The sequence below is a fragment of the Nyctereutes procyonoides genome, unplaced genomic scaffold, assembly GCF_905146905.1.
Source record: "Nyctereutes procyonoides isolate TBG_1078 unplaced genomic scaffold, NYPRO_anot_genome, whole genome shotgun sequence".
NCBI lineage: Eukaryota > Metazoa > Chordata > Mammalia > Carnivora > Canidae > Nyctereutes > Nyctereutes procyonoides.
Window position 1 is genome coordinate 23,473,846 of NW_026575135.1, and position 27,878 is coordinate 23,501,723.

General features: G+C 41.6%; 1 protein-coding gene and 1 pseudogene across 3 annotated transcripts in view; both read right to left on the minus strand.

The window, feature by feature from the left end:
* The window catches only part of UBAP1 (ubiquitin associated protein 1), a 69,857-nt gene extending 41,979 nt beyond the window's left edge, over positions 1-27,878 (minus strand). For 2 of the 3 annotated variants that reach the window (XM_055301995.1, XM_055301992.1), the window contains exon 1: positions 13,623-13,814. The gene's annotated coding sequence lies outside the window, so the exon portion shown is untranslated. Of the gene's footprint in view, positions 1-13,622; positions 13,815-27,854 lie in introns of those variants that run through there. The other variant, XM_055301993.1, reaches the window with a different exon arrangement.
* LOC129494840 (40S ribosomal protein S15a-like) lies at positions 57-27,873 on the minus strand (annotated as a pseudogene).

A 27,878-nucleotide genomic window follows, 5' to 3' on the forward strand; every position in this document is an offset into this window, starting at 1 on the left:
TCTCATCTCCCAAAACAATTTTTTTCCCATTGAGGCATTTTATTTACACGTATGAATTACATCCCTAGAAAAAGAATCCCAGGATTTTCCCTCCTGTGTGTTTTCGTCTTGCTTCTTCGTGGTCCATGATGCCAGCTGAGGTTGTCAGAACAATGAAACCAAACTGGCGGTATGGGAGCAGGTTATTCTGCCATTCTTCTAGATCTTTCGGTTGTACATCAAATCTGGGGCTGATCACTCCACACTTGTTTAACCTGCCTGTGAGGTTCACAACAATTTTCCCAGCTCTGTGATCATCAATGATTTCAAATCCGCCAATGTAACCATACTTCATCATCACAGTGAGAAATCAGACGATGACTTTGGAGCATGGCCTGATAAGAACCTGGTGCTTGCCTCTCTTTTCAGCATTGTTGATGCTCTTGAGAGCATCTGCCAGGACGTTCATGCGCACGATTGCGGTGGCTCAGAGCGATGGCAGAAAGAGTCCCAAAACAATTTTATGAACTCTATAATACAATGCACAAATTACCCAACTATGCACAAGCAAATTAACTTACCTAATATGTTAAGTACTGTACAGTATTTTCAGGAAACTGAAATACTGGCACTATAAGCAACACAGGCAGTTTGGAAACCTGTCTGTAGCACAACAAAGCCACAGCTGGCCAGCCCCACCTTAAAAATCAGGCCACTACTGACTTCAAATAACAAAGCATCAATTCTTTTCTAAATAATAAGTAAGAAGGGGTACCTGGGTGGCTCAGTTGGCTGGGCGTCTGGCTTTGGCTCATGATCTCAGGGGTCCTGGGATGGAGCGTCAGTCAGGCTCTGCACTCAGTTGGGGGACTGCCTGTCCCTGTGTCCCTCCCCAGACTCATACTCTCTCTCTCAAATGGATAAAATATTTAAAAATAGTAACTAAAAAACAAGAGAGAAATAAAACCAAACAGTGATTTTTTTTTTTTTAAGATTTTATCTGAGAGCGAGAGAGCACCAGTGTGGGGAGGGGAAAGAGGGAGAAGAGGACTCCCTGCTGACCAGAGAGTCCAATGTAGGATTCGATCCCAGCACCCTGGGATCATGACCTGAGCTGAAGGCAGACACTTAACCAACTACCCAGGTACTCCAAAAGGTGATTGTTTAAAAAGGTTAATTACATTGATAAATCCCCTAGGCAAGGCTCACTAGAAGAAAAAAAAAAACAACCTATTGTTATCAGAAACGAAAGATAGTACAGATCTTACAAATATTAAAACAGTACCACATCAAAACAATTTTATAAAAACAAACAAAAAACAATTTTATGCCAAGTCTGGCAATTTAGCTGAAATAAATCAATTTCCTTTTTTTTTTTTAAAGATTTTACTTATTTATTCATGAGAGATAGAGAGAAGTAGAGACTTAGGCAGAAGGAGAAGCAGGCTCCCTGCAGGGAACCCTGATGTAGGACCCAATCCCAGGATCCCGGGACCATAACCAGAGCTGAAGGCAGACAGACACTCAACCATTGAGCCACCCAGGTGTCCCTCTTTTTTTTTTTTTTTTTTTAAATTAACCAATTTCTAGGGGCACCTAGATGGCTCAGTAGGTTAAGTGTCCAACTCCTGATTTCAGCTCAGGTCATGGTCTCATGGTCATGAGATGAAGCCCCATGTGTGGCTCCACACTGAGCATGGAATCTGCTTAAGATATTTTCTCTCTCTCTCTGCCCCTTCTCCCCAAAAAAGTAAGATTCTCTCTCCCTCTCCCTGGCTCCATGCAGGAAGCCTGACGTGGGACTCGATCCCCGGTCCCCAGGATCACGCCGTGGGCTGAAGGCGGTGCTAAACCTAAAAACATTTTTTAAAAAGAAATAAACTAATTTGTTAAAAACCACAAACTACCAAAGACCACTCAAGAAGAAAGAAATAACTTTGGCAGCCCTTTATCTATTAAAGAAATTTAATTTGTAAATTACAACCTCATCATAAAGAAAACTCAGGACCCAGGGATGCCTGGGTGGCTCAGTGGTTGAGTGCCTTTGGTTTCAGATCATGATCTCAGGATGAGCAGGGAGCCAGCTTCTCCCTCTGCCTATGTCTCTGCCTCTCTGTGTGTGTGTGTCTCTCATGAATGAATAAAATCTTAGGAAAAAAAAAAGAAAAAAGAAAAAGAAAACTCAGGACCCAGACTGCTTTACTGGTGAAATCTTCAAAACACCTAAGGAAGAAACAACACTAATTCTATACAAACTCTTCCTGAATATTGAAGTGGAGGGAATACTTCCCAACTCATTCTATAGAAACATTAAAGAAACATTACCTTGATACCAAAACAGCCAGAGATATTACAAGGAAATTACAGAATATCCCTCATGAACATAAATGCAGAAATTCAACAAAATTTAAGCAACTCAAACCCAACAATATGTAAAAAGTATAATATATCATGATGAAGTGCGGTTTTTCCGAGAAACACAAGATTGGTTAAATATATCTTTTTAAAAAAAAAATATTTATTTATTTATTTATTCATGATAGACAGAGAGAAGCAGAGACACAGGCAGAGGGAGAAGCAGGCTCCATGCCGGGAGCCTGACGCAGGACTCGATCCCAGGTCTCCAGGATCGCGCCCTGAGCCAAAGGCAGGCGCCAAGCCAAACCACTAGGTCACCCAGGGATCCCTGGTTAAATATATCTTAAAAAAAAAAAAAAAAAAAAGGCAATGTAATCCATATTAACAAACAAAAGAGAAAATTTTTTTAATTTTTTTCAAAAGAGAAAAATTATACGATCTCAATGAAAAAAGAACAAAACTAACAAAATCTAATACCCATTCCCAAAAAAAGTCTCAGCAAGCTAAGAATAGAAGGGAACTTCCTCAATTGATAAAGGCCATCTATTAAAAAAAAAACCCTACAGTTCACATCATACCTAATGTTAAAAGACATTCTACTTAAGTTCAGGAATAAAGCAAGGGTGTCCACTTTTATCACATTTATTCAACATTGTATTAGAGGTTCTAGCCAGTGTAGTAATAAGAAAAGTAAGTAAAAGGCAACCAGTAGGGAAAAAAACATGTACAACCTGTCTGTATTCATAGACAACGTGGTCTATAGAAAATCTGGTGGAGTTTATAAAAAAAGTACAAGACTAATACAATAGTTTAGCAAGGTTGGAGGCTATAAGATCAACACAGAATAATCAACTGCATTTTTATATACTAGCAGTGAACATTCAGAAATTAAAATTTTAGGGGTGCCTAGGCAGCTCAGTTGGTTAAGCACTGACTCTTAATTTTGGCTCAGGTCATGATCTCAGAGTTGTGAGATCAAGCCCAACGTTGGGCTCCACCCTGGGCATGAAGCTGCTTAAGATTCCCTCTCTCCCTCTCCCTCTGCCCCTCTTCCTATTCACAAGCACACAGTCTCTCCTAAAAAAAAAAAAAAAAAAAAAGAGAGAGAGAGAGAGAGAGAGAGAGAGAGAGAGAAAGAAATTAAAAATTTAAAAACCACCATTTACAAAAGCACCAAAAAGTATGAAACAGTCAGGAATATATCTGACAAAAAATGTACAAGACCTGCACAATAAAAATTACAAAACCCTGCTGAGAGAAATATGAGACCATGTTAGTCTGTTGGGGCTGCTAAAACAAACTACTGCAGACTTAAGTGGCTTATCAACCGCAGAAATGTATTTCTCACAGTTTTGGAAGGTAGGGAAGTCCAAGATCAAGGAACCAGCAGATATGGCATCCAATTAGAGCCTGCTTCCTGGTTCACTGACAGCTGTCTTTTCGCTATAACTTCACATGGCCGTAAAAAGGGACAAGGGAGTTCTCTGAGGCCTCTTTCATAAGGACATTAATCCCAGTCATAATGGTTCCTCCATCATAACCTAATTACCTTCCAAACGCCTGACCTTCAAATCCTACCTATCACACTGGAGATAGATTTCAACATATGAATTTGGGAGATACATAAACTTTCAGTCTACAGCAAAGACCAAAATAAATGGAGAGAGAAACCATGTTCATAAGTTTTAACACCCAATACTGTTAATATTATCAATTTTCCCCAATTTAACCTACTGATTCAATATAATCCCAAACAAAATACTGGCAGGGTTTTTGTAGATATTTTGAAAACCTAATTGTAAAATTCATACACAAATGAAAAGGACCTAAACAGCCAAAACAACTTTGAAAAACTTTCTGATTTCTAAATTTATTATACAACTACAGTAGTCAAGAAGTGTGATGTTGGCATAAAGACAAATAGATCATGACGCTTGGGTGGCTCAGCGGTTGAGCATCTACCTTTGGCTCAGAGCATGATCCCAGAGTCCGGGGATGGACTTCAGGCTCCTTGTGTAGAGCCTGCTTCTCCCTCTGCCTGTGTCTCTGCCTCTCCCTCTCTGTATCTCATGAATAAATCGATAAAATCTTAAAAAAAAGACTTTATTAATTTATTCATGAGAAACACAAAGAGAGAGGCAAAGACACAGGCAAAGGGAGAACCAGGCTCCCGATGGGGAGCCTGATGTGGGGACTCCATCCCAGGACCCCAAGTTCATACTCTGAGCCAATAGTAGACGCTCAACCACTGAGCCACCCAGGCACTCCAATAATGGATATTTCGAATGGTGGGTTACAAGCAATTTTTACTTTTCCTCTTTACGTATCTCCACATCCTGAGTTTTCAAAGTAAACTATATATTACATATTCCAAACAATAAAATTTAACTTTTTAGATTCCTAAATGATTACAAGTTGAAACAAATAAACCTAACTATACATAAAATTAAAGATCACACACAGAATATTATTTCAAGTGACTTTAGAACTTGGTATTCTAACTGCATAATTGTACAGTATGTTCCAAATATTAAGAACTATAAAAATTTTAATTTTTTTGTTAGCAATAGTATCAGTATTACTATTTTAAAACCATTTTATTCTATGTCCAATATGGCAAATAATTATGTTTATATTGTAAGGAACCAAGACTTTACGTAAGAGAGAAAAAAGACAAGTATGATATTAAAGAAATAAAAACCCCATAGTTCTTAAATCTAAACTATAAAAATCACTATGAACTTGTGATTCTCGGGCAGCCCGAGCGGCTCAGCAGTTTAGTATCACCTTCAGCCCAGGGCATGAGCCTGGAGACCCGGGATCGAGTCCCACGTCAGGCTCCCTGCGTGGAGCCTGCTTCTCCCTCTGCCTGTGTCTCTGCCTGTGTGTGTGTCATGAATAAATAAATAAAATCTTAAAAAATAAAATATTTTTAAAAAAAATTTTTAATATAAAAATGTTTGTTGGGGGATCCCTGGGTGGCTCAGTGGTTTAGCACCTGCCTTCGACCCAGGGCACGATCCTGGAGTCTTGGGATCGAGTCCTGCATCGGGCTTCCTGTGTGGGGCCTGCTTCTCCCTCTGCCTGTGTCTCTGCCCCTCTCTCTCTGTCTCTCATGAATAAATAAATAAATAAAATCTTTAAAAAAAAAAAAAGTTTGTTGAAGCAAAGACAGTATTGATGAGCATCCCTGGCACCCACATTCTGAGCTCTTGATATCAGTTCTGCATTCATTCTTGGAGAATGGATCCCTGTGTGGCTCAGCGGTTTAGCACCTGCCTTCGGCCCAGGGCATGACGCTGGAGTCCCAGTACCGAGTCCCCCATCAGGCTCCCTACATGGAGCCTGCTTCTCCCTCTGCCTGCGTCTCTGCCTCTGTGTGTGTGTGTCTCTCTCATGAATAAATAAATAAATCTTAAAAAAAAATTATTGGAGAAATGGTCGTTTTCAGATGTACAGGAAGAATTTATAAGATTAACCTGGGCCATTTGTTGTATATGAAAGAAATCTTTCAAAGATTTAAAGCTCATAGAACACTTGGTTGGATCAATTTGGAAGAGCATGTGACTCCTAATCTTGGGGTCGTGAGTTCAAAGCCCATATTAAGTGTAGAGATGACTTAAATAAAACTTAAAAATATATATTTTTAGTTCATGCCAAATACCTACCAACTTGATCAAAAATGAAACTTGTAGATCAAAAAGAATGACTATAGATAGAGCATATGACTCTTGATCTCAAGGTTGCAAGTTCAAGCCCTGGGTATACAGATTACTTAAAAATCTTTCTTTTTTAAAGATTACTTAAAATCTTAAAAAATGACTATAAGTTTTCAAACACATGGTATAAATTCATAAGTTTATGATAATACTCAAAAGATCCTTAGAAAACCAACAGCTGGGGCACCTGGGTGGCCCAGACAGTTGGTCATCTGCCTTTGGCTCAGGTCATGATCTCAGGGTCCTGTGATCCAGGCCCATGTCAGGTTCCCTGCTCAGTGAGGAGTTTGCTTCTCCCTCTGCCCCTGCCCCACAACTCGTGCTCATCTCTCTCTAATAAACAAAATCTTTAAAGGAAACCAACAGTCAAAAAAGGGAGTGGGGCACCTAAGTGGCTCAGTCAGTTAAGTGTCCAACTCATAATCTCAACAGAGGTCTTTATCTCAGAGTCATGAGTTCAAGCCCCACGCTGGGCTCCACACTAGGTGTGGATACTTTAAAAACGAACAAACAAACCTGTTACCAGAAGAGATGACTGTTACACTAACTCTACTCTGAAACTGGTTAATTAAAAGAATGAAGCATTCATTCTCCTTTCCTTTTTTATTGTTTTTTATTTTAATTTCAGTATAGTTGACATAGTGTTTATAGCAGCTTCAGGTATACCATATAGTGATTCAACAATTCTATACTCAGCGCTCCTCATAGTTAAGCGTATTCATCCACTCTTTTCAACAGGAACTACACTTCAGCATAAGCCTGTTGCTGACAGAAAGCTCTTTAGACAAGAATAGTATCTCAAAAACATAAATATAACAGAAATAGCATGATGATACAATTTGACAACTTACTAATTAAGTAACTGATTCAAGTATCAGTGGGTACTAAACTATTAGGACAAGATGCCTGGGTGGCTCAGTGGTTGAGCATCTGCCTTTGGCTCCGGGCATGATCCCACAGTTCCAGGATTGAGTCCCATATCAAGCTCCCTGCATGCAGCATGCTTCTCCCTCTGCCTTCGTCTCTACCCCCCCCCCCTGTCTCTCATGAATAAATAAATAAAATCTTTTTAAAAAATAAACAATTAGGTCAAGATTAACGGGGAATATTATAAGAGAAGGATCAGGCTGACACCGTCTAAACACAACCAGAATCACTAAAAGTGGGACAACCATTCATTATATATCTCCCAGTGTGATACAAAAGGAAGTACAGAACACCATCTGTGTGGTAACTGTTCCCCCCACCATCAAAAAATAAAAATAAAAAACATGAATTAAATCAAACTTCTAACCATTAGTTTACAGAAGAGAGAAAAATAAATAAATAAAACCCACAAGAATGCACAGATACTGAACACAGCATACCTACATGAGAAATGCCCTGGTTTCTTCAATGAATCAATCACATGAAAAAGGGGTAATTATCATGTAATTAAATGTCTTAGACATGAAAGCCAAATAAGTGATAAATATGGACCTTATTTGTTTGTTTTTTTAAAGATTTTATTTATTCATGAGAGATACGGGGGGGGGGGGGGAGAGAGAGAGAGAGAGAGAGAGGCAGGCAGAGACACAGGCAGAAGGAAAAGCAGGCTCCATGCAGGAAGCCCAATGTGGGACTCAATCCCAGGACTCCAGGATCACGCCCCAGGCCGAAGGCAGGTGCTAAACCCCTGAGCCACCCAGGGATCGCTATGGACCTTATTTGAACTGTGAATGGAGCAAATCGCTTTTAAAATGACACTTTTAAGATGTGAGAGAGACAGAGCATGTGTGAAAGCATGAGTGGGAGGGACAGGAGAGACAGAGAATTTTAAGCAGACTGCACTGAACACAGAGCCTAACTTGGAGCTCAATCCGATGACCCTGAGATAACCTGAGCCAAAACCAAAAGTTGGACACTTAATCAACTGTGCTACCCAATGCCCCTAAAGTGACACTTTTAAGACAAGAGAAATTTTAATATGGATAGCATTACATTATAAAGAATTACTAATAACTTTTCGATGTGATAATAGCATGGTGGGTGGCTATGTTTTAAAAGCAAAAAAAAAAAAAAACCTTATCAGAGGTGCATAATGTATTCACAGGAAAGTTTGAGATTTGCTTTATTTTTTTTTTAAGACTTTATTTATTCATTCATGTGAGACATGGGGTGGGGGGTAGGCAGAGACATAGGCCGAGGGAGAAGCAGGCTCCCTGCAAGGAGCCCACTGTGGGACTCAATCTGGATCCCAGGATCACAACCTGAGCCAAAGGCAGACCCTCCACCACTGAGCCACCCAGGGGTCCCAAGATTAGCTTTAGAATACTTCAGGCCTTGGGGTGCCTGGCTGGTTCAGTCAGTAGAACATGCAACTATTGATCTCAGGATCCTGAGTTTGAGCCCCACTTTGAGGATAGAGATTACTTAAAACAGTTAAAAAAAACTTGGGGTGCCTGGGTGGCTCGGTTAGTTAGGCATCCAACTGGATTTCAACTCAGGTCATCATCTTGGGGTCGTGGGATCAACCCCACATCAGGCTCTGCACTCAGGAGTCTGCTTGGGATTCTCTCTCCCCCTTCTCCCACTGCCCCCCGCCCCGAACTCTCTCTCTAAAGTAAATAAATCTTAAATAACTTTTTTTAAGTATGCCTAGCAGAGAAGGGTTTCCTAAATGACAGAAAAAGCATAAACCATAAAAAAACGAAAATTTCAATTCATTAAAATTATGAACCTTTCAGGGTGCCTGGAAGACTCAGTCAGTTAAGCATGTGCCTTCGGCTCAGGTCATAGACCCAGGGTCCTGGGATTGAGGCCTTTGTCAGGCTCCCTGCTCAGTGAGCAATCTGCTTCTTCCTCTTCCTCTGCCCCTTCCCTTGCTCCTGCACGTGTGCGCGCTTTCTCTCTCTCAAATAAATAAATAAAATCTTTAAAAAATTTATGAACTTTTCTCACCAAAAGACTATGAAGAGATGAAGTCATAAATCGAGAGCAGATATTTGTAGCCTATTAGTTAACAAATTAGTATACAAAATTATACATAAAAATGTCTTAAAAGTCAATCAAAAAAGAGAAACTCAAAATAGGCAAAGAACCTGAATATACACTTCACCAAAGAAGCACAAATAACCAATGAACATACGAAAAGATGCTCAACTTAAGGAAATGCTAATAAAACAAAATAGATACCATTTCAAGCCCACTAGATTCAGAAAAAAAAAAAAAATTAAAAGTCTGACAATATCAAGTGTTGTGGAGGAAGTGAGGAAACCAAAACACATACTGCTGGCTTTTGACTCAGTAACCACAAGATGCACAATTACCATAAGCCAATTCAGTGACTCAACCACTAGAAGTGTTTGGTAAGCAATTAAGCAACTGATAATGACCAATTCAGAATTATGAGAACACAAGCAGACTACTGCCAAATACAAATTTGGGTCCTTAAAGAACTGAATCCGACCTGACTCAGCAATACAAATAAGAAAACTTTTAGTACCTTATCCAGTTTATCCAGTTTATTTTCTTAAGTACAAAATATTCAGGTATTCATTTCCTCCTAGAATACTAATGACATCTTGACTACAATTTTAATGAACTATTTATCATTCCAGTTATACTACTATTACAAAGAGAACATGTAGTTTAAAAAGGCATTATTTTTAAAATAGTGGTTATACTTTAAATTCACTTGATAGGAATTGGAATGACCCTGTGACTGCCTAAGAGGGACAAAAGTGCAACAGTTATAGTTTGATCACTGAAGTTTAACAAATTCAAGTCCAAATTTAGACTCTACCATTTTAGATCTGTAACCTTAAATTACTCAACTTCACTGATCCTCAATTTCCTCAACAGGTAAAAAGCATGTGTATCACAACCTGCCTACCTAATCACATTGCAAAGATGAAGAGATTATGTAAAGTGCTTAACAATGCCCACCTCATTAGCATAAGTCCAGTTTTAGCACCTTTCCCTTTGAAAATCTTGCTACTCTCACCTAAAATTATTTTTTGTTTTAATATTTGATTTATTTATTCATGAGAGACACAGAGAAAGAGAGGCAGAGACATAGGCAGATGGAGAAGCAGGCTCCATGCAGGGAACTTGATGTGAGACTCGATCCTGGGACTCCAGGATCCCGCCTTGAGCCAAAGGCACATGCTCAACCGCTGAGTCACCCAGGTGTCCCTCACCTCAAATTTTTATTTTTTTCACCTCAAATTTTTAAAGCGTAAAATTACAACTCTCAATTCAGAGGAAAATATTACTCTTAATTCAAGTTATTTCCAATATTATAAAATTGTCCAGTACAGTTTAGAAGAAGAATACCCTACTTCTTCCTCTACCAGAAAGGCTTTCCTAAATTAGATTCTGGAAAAGAAGACAGATTTTCACTTATCTTTATGATATAGAAGCAGGGTTGCCCAAGCTATGCCAAAATCTAAACTCAGTTGATTTCTAAAATTCAATTCAAGGTTTTTTTGATTCTAAGAAAAATCTTTTTTTTTTTTTTTAAGGGGGAGACTTAAGCTGGAGCCCCATGCAAGGCTCAATCTCACCACCCTGAGATTATGTCCTGAGTCAAAATGGAGTCAGCTGCTTAACCAACTGAGCCACCCAAGTACCCAGAAAAAGCTATTTAATATTTAAGGTACCACATACTAACTTTTGCATTTCTTGAAAAAGCCTGTCTAAAGACAATCACCTGATTAATAATGAGTTTATGGTACTGGGGGGTTTTTTTTGGGGGGGAGGTTGGTTTGCTTGTAGAAAAAAAAGTTTACACCCAAAATAATCTCCATGTTGGGACACCTGGGTGGCTCAGCGGTTGAGCATCTGCCTTTGGCTCAAGGTGTGATCCTGGAGTCCCAGGATAGAGCCCCACATCAGGCTCCCTGAATGCAGCCTGCTTCTTCCTCTGCCTGTGTGTCTGTCTCTCTTTTTCTGTGTCTCTCTCATGAATAAATAAAATCTTTAAAAAAAAAAAAAAAGAAATCATCTCCATGTTAAAAACTTCAAAACAGGGGCACCTGGGTGGCTAGTCAGTTAAGCATCTGCCTTCAGCTCAGGTTGTGATCCCAGGGTCCTGGAATGGAGCCCTGCATCGAGTTCCCTGCTAAGCGGGGAGTCGGCTTCTCCCTCTCCCTCTCCTGCTCTCCCCTATGGAGTCCCAGGATCAAGTCCCACATCAGGCTTCCTGCTTGGAGCCTGTTTCTCCCTCTCCCTCTGCCTATGTCTCTGCCCCCCCCCTCTCCCTCTCTCATGAATAAAATCTTTAAAAGGAAGGAAGGAAAGAAAGGAGGGAGGATGGACACACAAGATAAAGTGACATTGCCCAGTCTAAGAAATGTGAACAGCTATTGATAAGAATTGTCTATAGACTTAATTAATATTATCACATCAGGATACCATTACAGTCGTCTTGGAAATCAAAATAAAAAATAAAATTTTTCAGAGGCATCTAGCTGGCTGAGTCAGGAGAGCATGATCTTGGGGTTGTGAGTTCGAGCCCCATATTGCTTGTAGAGATTATTTTTAAGAAATAAAAAAAATTTTCAATAAAAGTAATTTTAAAAATATTTCAGATACACATAAAATATGTCATGATGAAGCAATGAGTCAAAGAAAAATTGAGGAAATTCTTATACCCACACAGCTTAATTTTCCTCCATTGTCTTCATTTCTAAAGTAACATTTTTCCTTCCAATGAGGGATAGCAAGTTAGTAAGTTAGAGAAACATTAATTGTCCCATTTCCATAATTAGAATGACTCTTAATGGAACAAACAGCAGTCAGTAAATGCTGAACAAACAGGTAACAGAGGGACGCCTGGGGGCTCAGTGGTTGAGCGTCAGCCTTCAACCCAGGGCGTGATCCTGGAGTCCCAGGATGGAGTCCCACATCTGGGCTCCCTGAATGGAGCCTGCTTCTCTCTCTGCCTGTCTCTGCCTCTCTCTCTCTCTGTCTCTCATGAATAAATAAAATCTAAAAAAAAAAAAACAAAAAACAAAAAAAAAAAAACAGGTAACAGAAAGACTGAATAGGACAGATTAAAAATAAAAATTTAATTTATAAAACTCCACTTAACAGGTTAATGCAGAAAATGTAGTTCTTTTAGGCTCTGAATATTTCACATTCTTTGTTATAAAATAATGCATAAACTTTCAGTTTAACTAGTTTAGGACATTAACTAGAAAGAACTAGCTAGGGCACCTGGGTGGCTCAGTGGTTGAGCATCTGCCTTTAGCCCACGTGGTGACCCCGGAATTCTGGAATCAAGTCTTGCATCGGGCTCCATGCATGGAGCCTGCTTCTTCCTCTGCCTGTGTCTCCACCCCCACCACCCCCGCTCTGTCTCTCATGAATAAATAAAATATTACAAAAAAAAAAAAAAAAACTAGCAGTCACTAAATACTATAAACGCCCTGTCTTCCCCCATCTAATGTGGGGAAGACACACATCTAAAATTCCAAAGAGAAACATCATATCTATTCAATTTCCCAAATGCTAATAACTAAAACTTAGGAAAGAGAAAACAATAATAAGTAGGGTTAGAACACAAAATATTTAATAGTTCACAAAATTACGAAATCTGGTTTTCTAACACTCTATGGTGTTTATTTTATACTTTTTTAAAGATTTTATTTATTTATTCATGAGAGATACAGATTGAGAGACATAGGCAGAGGGAGAAGCAGGCTCCATGCAGGGAGCCCGATGTAGGACTCGATCCTGGGATCCAGGATCACACCCTGAGCCAAAGGCAGACGCTCAACCACTGAGCCACCCAGGCATCCCACTCTCTGGTGTTTAAAAACACAAATTTTTATTCCAGCTTGATATAAAATCTATTTTCATTTTCAAGAGGCTAGTCTGGAAACAAGTACGTGTGGAGACAACCAAAGGTCAGAGATCCCTGACAGAAATAACATAAATGAAAAGTAACTTGAGGTTCCACAATAAAGATCTGGGACTGTTTCTGAGGCCCAGGTGGGCTGCATGGCTAAGTCCCCACCCAAGAAATAAACAAAAGAGGCAAGATAAACACACTAGAGAAGGTCAGACAACGTCAAAGAAACCCCAAAGACCCCCTCACCCTGGCTCCGGTGTCCTCCCATTCTCCCTAATCTCAACGCCTCACGGAGCAGTAAATCTGCATCTCACTTCCCCAACTCACCCTCAACTCCCGATCACTTGCCTTCTTTACTAAAACCTGGGTCCTCTTCCCCGAAATCCTCTAATTCCCACCGAGCTCTCACTCCAGCCAGATACACATCTACCGCGCCTGTCTTTCAGTAACGTATTAGTCCCCTTAATCCGAACTCATTTTTACCGCATCCCATCTGCCTTCCGCCCCTTCAACTCTGGTCCCCTCACTCCGACCTTTCTCCCAGAATCCTCCCCAAGTCACGGATCTCTGGCCCCTTCTGCCTCCCACCCCCTCAACTATAGCTCCTTTCTTCCCGCTCGGCCTCCAACCTCCTCCCAGGGAATCCTCTCCCATCCGTCTCCCGGTACCGGTCCCCTCCCCCAACTCCGCCCCTCTCCCCCACTTCTCCCAGCGGGAGGCCCCCTCACCTGAACACCGCTGCCGCTAATGTCCCAGAACCCGAAAGGTGCTGGCGCCGGACGGCCTCCCAGGCTCGGTCCCCGCTGAGCTCCTGACGGCCCCTAGGGAGAGCGAACGCCACCACCTCCAACTCTGCCCGTCTCGGGCCAGGCCGTCACCGTAGCCACCGCCAGTGCCACAGCCGCCATGTTGAAGTCCTACTTCCCTCCTCCTTCCCCTCGCCGCTCCGCCCCTTAAGGGCGTCTGACGTCATGGCGTCGCGCTCCACCCTCCTTGGGCCAATGGGAGGAGCCGACGGTGACGTAGCTAATCTCTCTTGTACTGCCCAACTCTAGTTGCCTGGACCGCTGCAATTGGAACGGATGGACTTTGCTGACCTAAAGAAAGGGAAAGGGGTGGGGTGGGGAGGTTACTGAGAGGGTAAGGCGTAGAGGCTGGAGAAGCAGCCCAGGCGAGAACCTGAGAGGCTAGAATCTCCAAAGGACGCACAAAGACTTCATAAATGAGACCTACTTGGGAATCAGAATGTCTGGCTTCTGGTCCCGGATCAGTGATCTGGTGGTACAAGTCCTATTCTTTCTGGGTCTCATTTTCCCCATTTACAAAGATTGAGTTAGAAGGTGACCTCTAAGTCTCCCTCCAATTGTGACATCCGGCGCTTTAAACTAGGTAATCCAATCCCAAACATTTACTGCCTTCTGCATTTTTTTGTCTCTTGGAATCAGGTGCATAGAAGATTCATAACTGCATGAGATGAATCTTTGTTCCCAAAAGTTCCTACTTGGTGAGAGAAATTGAAGCATTAACCGTTAACTCCAGGAAAAATCAGAGTGATAATGGCTTAACAGGTGCATTAATTACTCTGGAAAAATTGGCTTTTGGCTAAGGGATTAGGAAAGATTTACATCTCTACACTTTCTAGGTACATAATGATTGTGTACACTGAGGGAGCCTGGGTGACAGAATCCGTTAGGCGTCTGCCTTAGGCTTAGGTCATGATCCGAGAGTCCTGCAAGGAATCTGCTTCTCCCTGGGGGCCCCCCACTTGCGCTTGAGCTCTTTGTCTCTGTCAAATGGGTAAATAAAATCTTTTAAAAATAACAGAAAGAATGTGTACACTCTCGTGCCTAATTCTTCAGCCCTGTTTTCTCTTCAGAAATCCAGAGAATAAGGCAGCCCCGGTGGTTTAGCGGTTTAGCGCCGCCTACGGCCCGGGGTGTGGTCCTGGAAACCCAGCATCGAGACCCGCATCAGGCTCCCTGCGTGGAGCCTGCTTCTCTCTCTCTCTCTCTCTCTCTCTCTCTCTCTCTCTCTCTCTCTCTCTCTCTGTCTCTCATGAATAAATAGATGGAATCTTAAAGAAAAAAAAAGAAGAAGAAAGAAATCCAGAGAATATTTGTACTTTGAAGGGTACTATGAAAGAAGATGGGTGTTCCAGAAGGGGGAAGTTAACGTAAGCAGAAAATAGCAAATCATCTATTCTTGATTATTTGCATACTTAATTCACTAAATAATGGGCAGCCACTGGTTTGTGGAAGAGCAATGAGCTGAATAAAACTCTTCACTAAGAGAATTAAAATGGTAGCAGTAAATAAAATGGACTGGAGACTACATAGCAGACTTCTGCAGTAACAGATTCATGCCTGAACTAATGCAGAGACAGCAGGGACACCTGGGTGGCTCAATGGTTGAGCGTCTGCCTTCAGCTCAGGGCGTGATCCCAGGACCTGGGATCAAGTCCCACATGGGATTCCTTGCAAGAAGCTTGCTTCTCCTGCTGTCTCTGTCTCTGTCTCTGTCTCTCTCTCTCTCTCTTTCTCTGTCTCTCATGAATAAAATAAAATCTTTAAAAAAAAAAAAAAGCAGAGACAGCAGATGGAGACTAGGGGATAAACTAAACCAAGACTTAGGGGATTGACTCAACAACACTCCCATGTGAAGACCTGCTACATGAGAGAATAAATCATAAAGAAGAAAAACCAAGTTCTGGGGCAGGGGGTGAGTGTTTTTAACAGAAACAAGAAAGAAGTAAGGTTTACTGAAGTGTCACAGGAGGTAATAATGAGTTCAGCTGTCCAAATTAAGATGATGCCAAATTTTTGGGAGAGATGTTCAGGTGAGAATGTGAACTTAGAAATCAGAAAGAGGGACACCTGGGTGGCTCAGAGGTTGAGCATCTGCCTTTGGCTCAGGGTGTGACCCCGGGACCGGGATCGAGTCCCACCCACATCAGGCTCTCTGCATGGAGCCTGCTTCTCCCACTGCCTGTGTCTCTGCCTCTCTCTCTGTCTCTTGTGAAAAAATAAATAACATCTTAAAAAAAAAAAAAGAAATCAGAAAGAGGTAAGGAGTACACATGTGTGATATACTGATACTCCTTGAGCAATTAAAATTTTCATTGATCATTCAACAACCATTTACTCAGTGCTGGTAGTATAACAAGCAGTGTCCTATGCACTGGGAATGTGGCAGCATATAGAAGAGACTCCCCACCTCAAAAAAAAAAAAAAATCCTGTTCTCACAGAGTTTATATTCTAGAGGAAAATGACTAATAGTAATGGTGATAAGTGTTAAGAAGAAAAAAAATCAAGGAAAGGAGATAGAATGCATCCATGATTGAAATTTATAAAGGATGGCCAAGGAAAGGTGACATCTGAGTAAAGACCTGAAGGAAGTGAAATATTTGCAGATATCTAGGAAAAGAAAATGCCAATCCAAGGGAACACAGTACAAAGGCCCTGAGATGGAAGTTCACCTTCTATGGTCTAGGAACAGTGAATGGAATGGTGTGAGCAAAGAGAATGGTGGGAGATGAAGCCAGAGAAAAAACAGGGGACTGAATCACATAGGGTCCTATAAATCTGTTTAAGGATTTTAGCTTTTATTCTATGATAGTTGAAAGCCATTGGAGAGTTGTAAGCAGAGAAGGAAAATGACCTAACTTTTTAGCAGGATCATTTTAGCTACTACACTGAGCATAAGCTTAAGAAGGACAAGGTTTGGGGGATCCCTGGGTGGCTCAGTGGTTTAGCACCTGCCTTCGGCCCAGGGCATGATCCTGGAGTCCTTGGATCGAGTCCCACGTCGGGCTCCCTGCATGGAGCCTGCTTCTCCCACTGCCTGTGTCTCTGCCTCTTTCTCTCTGTGTCTCTCATGAATAAACAAATAAATAATATTTTTTAAAAAAGAAGAAAAAGGACAAGGTTTGGGGTCCCTGGGTGACTCAGCAGTTGAGCATCTACCATGGGCTCTGGGTGTGATCTAGGAGTTCTGGGATCCAGTCCCACATCGGGCTCCCTACAGAGAGCCTGCTTCACCCTCTTGCCTATATCTCTGCCTTCTCTCTGTGTCTCTCATGAATAAATAAAATCTTAAAAAAAAAAGAAGAAGAAGAAGAGGGTAGACCATTTAGAGATTATTGCAGTAATCCAAGCAGGAAATGATAGTCCTAGGTAGTACTGTAGAGTTGTAGTAGCACTGAAGGTGATTAGAAATGGCTAGGATTCTGAGTACATTTTGAAGGTAGAGCAGTAAAAATTTGTTCACAGATTAGATGCACAGTGTGAAGAAATGAAAGTACTCATGGATGACTTTAAGATTCTTTTTTTAAGGGACGCCTGGGTGGCTCAGCGGTTGAGACTCTGCCTTTGGCTCAGGGCATGATCCTGCGGTCCTGGGATCAAGTCCCACATTGGGCTCCCCACAGGGACCCTGCTTCTTCCTCTCCCTGTGTCTCTGCCCATGTCTCTCTCTCTCTGTCTCTCATGAATAAATAAATAATAAATCTTAAAAAAAAATTCTTTTTTAAAGATTTTACATATTTATTCATGAGAGACACAAAAAGAGAGGCAGAGACACAGGCAGAGGGAGAAGCAGGCTCCATGCAGGGAGCCGGACGTGGGACCCGATCACGGGACTCCAGGATCACGCCCTGGGCCGAGGGCAGGTGCTAAACCACTGAGCTACCCAGGCATCCCTCACCTTAAGTTTTTTGACCTCAGTCAAATTCTTGCAGGTTTGTCTAGAAGAATGGAAAATCGGATTAAAATTAACCCTCTGGAACATTGACAAATAGGGCATGGGAAGAGGAAGCAGAGAAAGAATGGAAAAATAGTGACCAGAGAAGTAGAAAAGAAGGGGCAAAAGGTGGTTCAATGGTTGAGCGTCTGCCTTCAGCTCAGGTCATGATCCCAGGGTCCTGGGATTGAGCTCCCGGCATCAGGCTCCCTGCAGGGAGCCTACTTCTCCCTCTGCCTGTGTCTCTGCCTCTCTCTCTGTCTCCCATAAATAAATAAGTAAATAAATAAATAATCTTTAAAAAAAAATAAAAGGGAGAAGTAGAAAAGGAATCAGAAGACTATGGTGCCATGGCAGATTAGGAAGGGAAAACCTTTGGAGGGCTGGGCCTGTGCCTTTAAGAGTAGACCTCCCTGAAACCAGAGGCTAGCCTCCTGCATCAGATAAGGACTTGTGAGATTTCCCCACCAGCCTCGGTTTTTCCTCTTCCTTCCTACTTTAGGTGGGAATCAGGTTTCTAACCATCCACTTCTGGTCCAGCCTGCTGTCTCCTATTCCCCCATGGACACAACCCTTTCTTAAGAAATGGAAATGAGGTAGGAAACAAAAACTTCACCTTTCTAAGGGTGACTCATACTTGACAGTTTCCAGGTGTGAATCCCAATGGGAATTCTCTTTGGGGCCAGAAGAAGCTGAACACGATACCCGTCCTCTACTACCCCTGCCCAAAGTCTTTCCTTCCCAGTGTATCTAGACAGTGCCAGTACCAGCTAGCCAAGAAGCGGCACTCCAAGCCGAAGGCACCAGCTTGCACTCCTCCCATTTCTCCTCTTTTTCTCCCCTCCTTCATACACTAGGCTTTTGGGGTGGATCTAAAAGCAGAGATGGGAAAAATAACAAACTCTCAATCTTTAGCTATCCAGCATTTACTAAGTCCTACCATATGCCAGCCATCATGAGTCTACAAGGATACTCTTGAGGAAGTCAAGTGAGGGAAGCAGACAGGTGTGCAGATAATGGTGGTATCTGGCAGAAAATTATCTCAGTTCCTAGGTGGTACATTCCATGCCTCAGGAGTAGAGAGGGGAGAAAGTTTGGATAGACTTGAGAAATCAAGGAAGACTGTATGGAATTTTTTTTTTTTTTTAGATTTTTCAATTTTTTTTTTTTTTTTTGAGAAAGAAAGCACACAGAGCTAGTGAGAGAAAACATGAGTAGGGGAGAGAGGCAGAGGGAGAAGGAGAGGCAGACTCCTCACTGAGCAGAGCGCCCAACATGGGGCTCAATCCCAGGACCCCAAGATCATGACCTTGGCTGAAGGCAGACGCTTCACTGACTGAGCCACCCAGGCACCCAGAAGACTGCATGGAAAATTGAAGCATTTAAGTTAGGCCTTAAAAATCGGGTTAAAAAAAAAAAAAAACAGGTAGAATGAAGAGTGCCCATAGCAATAAGATGGGGAGCCTGCTTTTCTCTCTCTCTCTCTCTGAAATAAATAAATCTTTAAAAAAAAAAGTGCAAATAGCTAGTGAACGTATAAAAAATATGGTCAACATGACCAATAATTTTTAAAAAGGCCCCATTTTTCACCTAACAAATTGGCAAAAGCTAGAAGGATTAATTACATCCAATGCCATTGTGAATGGAGAAATAAGCATACTACTTATATACTGTTGATGGCAGTACAAATTGGTGAAATCTTTTGGTAGAGCAGTTTGGCAGTAACTGTCACAATACATTGTGGAGTAAAAAGCAAGTTACAGAATAATGCATATTGTATCCACTTTTGTGGAAAAGAAACAACCAGATAGATGGATATAAATGCAGACATAGGTATAAATGTAGATTTCGAGGGGTGCCTGGCTGGCTCAGTCGGCAGAACATGGTGGAGCATGAGACTATGGATCTCAGGATCATGAGTTGAAGCCGCACATGTGGCATAGAGTTTACTTAGAAGAGAAATTTTTTTAAATAAATAACTGTAGATTTAGATATTTAAACATAGATAACAGTCTGAAAAAGTACACACCAAACTCTTATTATGGCTCTAGAGGGAACAGGATGTGCCTGGAAGAGGGTAGGCAGCAGGACTTGGAACCAAGGAAGGAAGGAAAGTGGAAACCAGGGAGATAACAGCCACTGCTAGAAGATGCTCTCACAGCCATAAGAGAGAGGAAGAATTACCCTGACTTCTTCCTTCCTCCCCCTCCAGTTGCCTGCCAGTGCCTCCCACTGATGGAATCTAACTAGTATTCAGTTGGCAAAAGAAGCTCAGAAATGTAGTTTTCAGAGCAGAGATATAATGACCAACCTCAAAAAGCTATTGGGTAGTTGACAGAATCAAAGAGAGAAGGGTGCCTGGGTGGCTCAGTTGGTCAAGCATCTGCCTTCGGCTTGGGTCGTGGTCTCCCAGGTTCTGGGATCTAGCCCCACATTGGACTCCCTGCTTGGGGAGTCTGCTTCCCCCTCTTCTCCCAGCTTGTGCTCTCTGTTGCTATCTCTGTCTCTCTCTCTCTCTCAAATACATAAAATCTTTTAAAAAAATCAAAGAGAGAGTTAGGGGACCAGATATGAAAAACAGTAGAAAACCTAGTAAAAAAGAGAAAGAACCATGTGAGGTAAGGGTCATCCTGTAGAAGAGTAAAAGAAATGGGTGCCTAGGTAGCTCAGTCAGCTAAGTTTCCAACTCTGGTTTCAGCTCAGGTCATGAGTTTAGGATCCTGCGATTGAGCCCTGCTTTGGGCTCTGTGGATACAATACCAGGGTATAAAACTCAGCAACCTGAGTGCAACCGGATTTTAGCCTTCTCTGGACCCCTCAATCAGGCACTTTTGTGAGCACAAAGTACATATCTATACATTGCTGTCCTGGTTGAGGAGGCAGAGACTGGCACCAACGGAAGGAGAGTAGAGGCAGCCTGTGAGGATATGGATCTGTGCAAGAGGAAGCTCTGGAAGCTCAGCCTCCTAGCCCAGAACTTCATTAGAAATCTCAATGATTTAATTTGTTTCTGGTGCTGCAAACTGTGACTCTGAGGAATTTGCAAAGAGAACCCTCCGGAAATTTGGAAAGACTCCTTTGGAAGGAAAAATTAGCAGATGGTGTTTACAGCTTTGCTTTGGTTCTCCCATCAGAGTGAATGCCAGATGTTTACTTCTGGTTTCCAAGATAGTGTGTGAGATCGAAAAGGTTCCTTTGCCCAAAGATAATGAAATACCGGAATAAGTTAAGGTTGAGTATGTGGGCAAGTAAATCCTGTGCCAGCTCAGCAAAATTTGATTTGCTGCTATGGTATTACCATTCTAGTCTTTTCTTTAAGTCATGTAACAGCATCAGTGTCCCATAATAGGGGGTTGGCAAGATAAATCCACATGAGACAATGCATAGCAGCATTAAAAAAGGATGTTATACAGTATTTTTTTTAAGATTTTATTTTTTATTCATGAGAGAGAGGCAGAGACATAGGCAGAGGGAGAAGTAGGCTTCCCACAAGGAGCCCAATGAGGGACTTGATCCTGGATCCCAGGATCAGGCCCTGAGCCAAAGGCAGATGCTCAACCACTGAGCCAACCAGGTATCCCAAAAAGGATGTTATAAAAGATGAAATTAGGGATCCCTGGGTGGCGCAGCGGTTTGGCGCCTGCCTTTGGCCCAGGGCGTGATCCTGGAGACCCGGGATCGAATCCCACGTCAGGCTCCCGGTGCATGGAGCCTGCTTCTCCCTCTGCCTGTGTCTCTGCCCCTCTCTCTTTCTCTCTCTCTCTCTCTCTGTGTGACTATCAAAAATAAATAAAAATTTAAAAAAAGATGAAATTATAGACACGGTAAGATCAGTGGTTGCCAAAAGTTAGGGAAGGGGGATAAATAGGTGGAGTATACATCATTTTTAGGGTCCTAAAAGTATTCTACATGATACTTGTAATGGTGAATGCATGACATTATGCATTTGTCAAAATCTATAGAACTGCAAAAAACAAAGGGTGAAACTTAATATAATCTATGAACCTTAATAATAATGCATCAATACTTGCTTCGGCTTGGGTCATGTTACAATTGTAACAAATGTACCACACTAATGCAAGGATTTAATAATAGGGGAACCTGTGGTGGAATTGGGGTTTATGGGAATTCTCTATATTATTTGCTCAATTTTTTCTATAAATATAAAACTGTTCTAAAAAATAAAGTCTAAAAAAAGGATGTTATAGAAGTATGTAAATATGAAAAGATGCTTATAAAACATTGCTAAGTTTAAAAAGAGCTACTGGACAGCCCGGGTGGTTCAGCAGTTTAGCGCTGCCTTCAGCCCAGGACCTGGTCCTGGAGACCCGGGATCGAGTCCCACGTCGGGCTCCCTGCATGGAGCCTGCTTCTCCCTCTGTCTGTGTCTCTGCCTCTCTCTCTCTCTTTCTCTCTCATGAATAAATACAAATAAAATCTTTTTAAAAAATAAATAAATAAAATAATAAAATAAAAAGAGCTGCTAACCATATATTTAATATGCTCATTTTTGTAAAACTACACACATACACACAATATAATTTTGAATTTGAAATTCTGAAAGGACATATGCCAAAATATTTACAGTGGTTAATTCTTGGTGGAAGGATTATGGGTAATTTGTAATTTCTCCTTTTTGTTTGCTTATTTTATTTTTTGAATATTTTATTTATTTATTCATGAGACACACAGAGAGAAAGAGAGGCAGAGACACAGGCAGAGGGAGAAGCAGGCTCCATGCAGGGAGACTGATGTGGGACTCCATCCCGGGACTCCAGGATCACGCCTTGGGCCAAAGGCAGGCACTAAACCGCTGAGCCATCCAGGGACCCCCGTTTGCTTATTTTAAAATGCTCCAGGGCTGCCTGGCTGTCTCAGTTGGTAAAGCATGAGATTCTTGATCTTGGAATTGTAACTGCAAGCCCCACATTGAGTGTAGAGATTACTTAAAATATAAATAGTCTTTTCAAAAAAATGCTTTAACACATTTTTACTACACAAAACCACAGAATATTTTCCCATTGTAAATGGTTCAAACAATAGGAAGTGTATTTTAGTAGTGCTGTGGTGTGCTCCCCAGATCTCCACACTTCAAAACTGAAGCATTCGGGATCCCTGGGTGGCGCAGCGGTTTGGCGCCTGCCTTTGGCCCAAGGCGCGATCCTGGAGACCCGGGATCGAATCCCACATCGGGCTCCCGGTGCATGGAGCCTGCTTCTCCATCTGCCTATGTCTCTGCCTCTCTCTCTTTCTCTCTCTGTGACGATCATATATAAATAAAAATTAAAAAAAAAAATTAAAAAAAAAAAATGAAGCATTCACTCTCCCAGCTAAGGAGAGTGTTAATGGCTGATAGTTTGCAGTTAAGCACCCCATACAACCTTCCCCACAAGAGCTGCTTCACTTAAAATCATGCCCTCCCCAAAAGCATAAGATACCTAGGAATAAACCTAACCAAAGAGGTAAAGGATCTATATACCCTAAAAACTACAGAACACTTCTGAAAGAAATTGAGGAAGATACAAAGAGATGGAAAAGCATTCCATGCTCACGGATTGGAAGAATAAATATTGTGAAAATGTCTGTGCTACCCAGGGCAATTTACACATTTAATGCAATCCCTATCAAAATACCATGGACTTTCTTCAGAGAGTTGGAACAAATCATCTTAAGATTTGTGTGTGGGGGGATCCCTGGGTGGCGCAGCGGTTTAACGCCTGCCTTTGGCCCAGGGCGCGATCCTGGAGACCCGGGATCGAATCCCACATCGGGCTCCCAGTGCATGGAGCCTGCTTCTCCCTCTGCCTGTGTCTCTGCCTCTCTCTCTCTTACTGTGTGCCTATCATAAATAAAAAAAAAAAAAAAAAAGATTTGTGTCGGAACAGAAAAGACCCTGAATAGCCAGGGGAATATTAAAAAAGAAAAACAGAGCTGGGAGCATCACAATGCCAGATTTCCGGTTGTATTACAAAGCTGTGGTCATCAAGACAGTGTGGTATTGGCACAAACAGAGACACATAGATCAATGGAGGAGAATAGAGAATCCAGAAGTGGACCCTCAACTTTATGGTCAACTAATATTCGACAAAGCAGGAAAGACTATCCACTGGAAAAAAGACAGTCTCTTCAATAAATGGTGCTGGGAAAATTGGACATCCACATGCTGAAGAATGAAACTAGACCATTCTCTTACACCATACACAAAGATAAACTCAAAATGGATAAAAGATCTAAATGTGAAACAAGAATCCATCAAAATCCTAGAGGAGAACACAGGCAACACCCTTTTTGAACTTGGCCACAGCAACTTCTTGCAAGATACATCCAGGAAGGCAAGGGAAACAAAAGCAAAAATGAATTATTGGGACTTCATCAAGATAAAAAGCTTCTGCACAGCAAAAGAAACAGTCAACACAACTAAAAGGCAACCTACAGAATCAGAGAAAATATTTGCAAATGACCTATCAGATAAAGGGCTGGTATCCAAGATCTGTAAAGAACTTATTAAACTCAACAGCAAAGAAACAAACAATCCAATCATGAAATGGGCAGAAGACATGAACAGAAATTTCACCAAAGAAGACATAGACATGGCCAACAAGCACATGAGAAAATGCTCCGCATCACTGGCCATCAGGGAAATACAAATCAAAACCACGATGAGATACCACCTCACACCAGTGAGAATGGTGAAAATTAACAAGCAGGAAACCACAAATGTTGGAGAGGATGTGGAGAAAGGGGAACCCTCTTGCACTGTTGGTGGGAATGTGAACTGGTGCAGCCACTCTGGAAAACTGTGGCGGTTCCTCAAAGAGTTAAAAATAGATCTGCCCTATGACCCAGCAATTGCACTGCTGGGGATTTACCCCAAAGATACAGATGCAGTGAAAAGCCAAGACACCTGCACCCCAATGTTTATAGCAGCAATGTCCATAATAGCCAAACTGTGGAAGGAGCCTCGGTGTCCATCGAAAGATGAATGGATAAAGAAGATGTGGTTTATGTATACAATGGAATATTACTCAGCCATTAGAAATGACAAATACCCACCATTTGCTTCGACGTGGATGGAACTGGGGGGTATTATGCTGAGTGAAATAAGTCAATCAGAGAAGGACAAACATTATATGGTCTCATTCATTTGGTGAATATAAAAATTAGTGAAAGGGAATAAAGAGGAAAGGAGAGAAAATGAGTGAAAATATCAGTGAGGGTGACAAAACATGAGAGACACTTAACTCTGGGAAACAAACAAGGGATAGTGGAAAGGGAGGCGGGTAGAAAGGGAGGAGGAGGTTGGGGTGACTGGGCACCTGGCGGGATGAACACTGGGTGTTATGCTATATGTTGGCAAATTGAACTCCAATAAAAAAAATAAATAATAAAAAAAGATTTTAAAAATGCCTTTGTAGGTGATATATAAAAAATAAAACAACAAAAACTAATATTATAGATACCTATAAAGAATTTGAGTAAGAAGAATCATTTTCTAAATGTGAAAGTGTAAAACAGCAATAGTTATATGTTACATGATATGTAATGTAAATATATCATTGCATCTAAACAAATATCACGAGTACAAAAAATTTAATTAATTAATTTAATTTAATTTAATCATGCCCTCAAAAAAATAAAAATAAAAATCATGCACTCTTCCTCAAGGCAACTATATTAAAAAACTGATAGTTTCAGGGTAAAAAGACCTGTTTATCCTGGCCCCAAATAGGACCATCCTAGTTCCAATACTCTGCCTGGAATAGATGGAGGCTTTCTTTTGGGGTTGTTTTTTTGTTTGTTTGTTTTGTTTTGTTTTTGTTTTGAAGTTTGTTTACGTGATCTGTACACCCAACTTGGGCTCAAACCCACAAACCCAAGATCAAGAGTCACATTTCCTTTTGACTGAGCCAGCCAGGCTCCTGGACTGAGACTTTTTTGAGAATGAATTGCAGCAACTTTGGTCCAAATCCTGCTTCATTCATTCTCCCACAAGTGATACTAAGCGCCTGTCCAATAAACTTTCTGGATTCAAATCACTGTCTGATGTCTGGGGAACCTGATTAACAGTAACTGTTGCCAGGAGTGATATAAGAAAGCAAATTCTAAAATGAGATTTGAGAGGTACCTGGCTGCTCAGTTGGTTAAGCAGCTGCCTTCAGCTCAGATCATGATCTCAGGGTCCTGGGATAGAGCCCTAGCATTGGCGGGAAGGGGGGACAGGGGTGGAGAGGGCGTCCCTGATTAGTGGGGAGGCTGTTTTTCCCTCTGACCCTCTGCGCATGCACACGCTCTCTCAATCTCTCTCTAATAAATAAATAAAATATTTTAAAAAATAAATGAGATTTGAGAGTGGGATCACTTACCAGCCTGTAGACAATGAGGAGACCATCACTAGTGGTGGGTGGAGCATTGTTGGCGCCTGCATGTGATAGTAATGCAATTGTTCAGATTTTTACCAGTGATAACTTGGGATGTTTTGCCTGAGGAATGGAATGCATGGGGGTGGGAGAAAACGATGTGTCAGGCATTTGAGAAGTAATAGGATGTTTGTTGTTGAGAGAGTAATAGATACTTTGGAAAAAGGCTGAGTGTAAAAGTCAAAGGGCCTTCTTAGCAATGTATAGAGTCAATCATCTCCTGCCCCCAGAGGGTAGAAAAACCTAAGGATCAAGATCAGGCTCAGGGCTTAATTATGAGATTTTGAAGAGATCCAGAGAAGTTAAATTCTCAGTCATAGTAAATTGGCGACACCTAAGTTAGAATTTTGATTGACAAGGGGTGGAAGTGGGAGGCATGAGATGGGAATATCTGGGTCTATTTACCTGAAAATTTAGAATTCCCAGTTTCCTGGAGCCTTTATAACCTTGAGATCTTTATGAGTTGCCCACTCCTTCTTGTTACAAGTTAGGTTGAGGGGTGCCTGGATGGCTCGGTCAGTTAAGCGTCTGACTCTTGATTTTGGCTCAGGTCACTGTCTCAGGGTTATGAGATTGAGCCCCGTATCTGGCTCCATGTTAGAAGTGGAACCTGCTTAAGATTCTCTTTCTCCCTTTCCCTCTATCCTCTACCAACTCTACATATTGTCTTTCCCTCTCTTAAAAAAAAAAAAAAAAAAAAAAAAAGTTTTCACCCTGGCTTGAAGATGATGCAGAAATCTCTGCTCTATAAAAAATGGTCCTCCCCATCTGGATTATCCCAACATCTTAACCTGGCCATTAGACCAATAACTAGGATTAAGTAACAAATGACCAGGGCATGATAAGGGAGGAAGGGAGTATTTTTAACAGAGCTATAGAATATAACCAATATATACTGACAGAGGCCAGGGGAATATAAAAAGGACTATATTCTGAGAATTCTGATACTTGGTCTAAGCAGGGCAAAGTTGAACCTAAAGTTGGATGAAAAAGAGGTTATCAATATGGGAACATTCTCCTGGGACATGGGATTCAACATCCTCACAAGAACCCTGAGAAACTGTTGTAACATGTTGCCTGGATGGCTCTTAAGAATTTAGAGAATGCTATAGGTTCATAACAAATTAAGTAGAAATGTCAGAACTGCTGTGGGAGATGGTGAAAGCAGGGGTCAAAAGGCTTAGAGAAGGATGGAACGCCTGGGTGGCTCAGCGGTTGAGTGCTTGCCTTAGGCCCAGAGCGTGATCTTGGGGTTCCGGGATCAAGTTCCTCATCGGGCTCCCTGCATGGAGCCTGTTTCTCCCTCTGCCTATTTCTCTGCCTCTCTCTCTGTGTGTGTTTCATGAATAAACAAATAAAATCTTGGGCAGCCCTGGTGGCTTAGTGGTTTAGCGCTGCCTTCTGCCCAGGATGTGATCCTGGAGACCCTGGATCGAGTCCCACATCAGGCTCCCTGCATGGAGCCTGCTTCTCCCTCTGCCTGATTCTCTCTCTCTTTCTCTCTCTCTCTCTAATAAATAAATAAAAAATCTTTAAAGAAAATAAAATCTTTTAAAAAAAAGGACACCTAGGTGGCTCAGCAGTTGAGCGTCTGCCTTTTGCTCGGGGTGTAATTCTGGTCCTGGGATCAAATCCCACATTGGGCTCCCTGTGAGGAACCTGCTTTTCTCTCAGCCTGTGTCTGTGCCTCTCTCTGTGTATCTCTCATGAATAAATAAATAAAATATTTTTAAAAAATCTTAAAAAAAAAAAGGCTCAGAGAAGGAGGTTGCAGTGGATATAGCATGTAAAACCAGAAAACTCACCAAATGACACTGTTCCATGGGAGT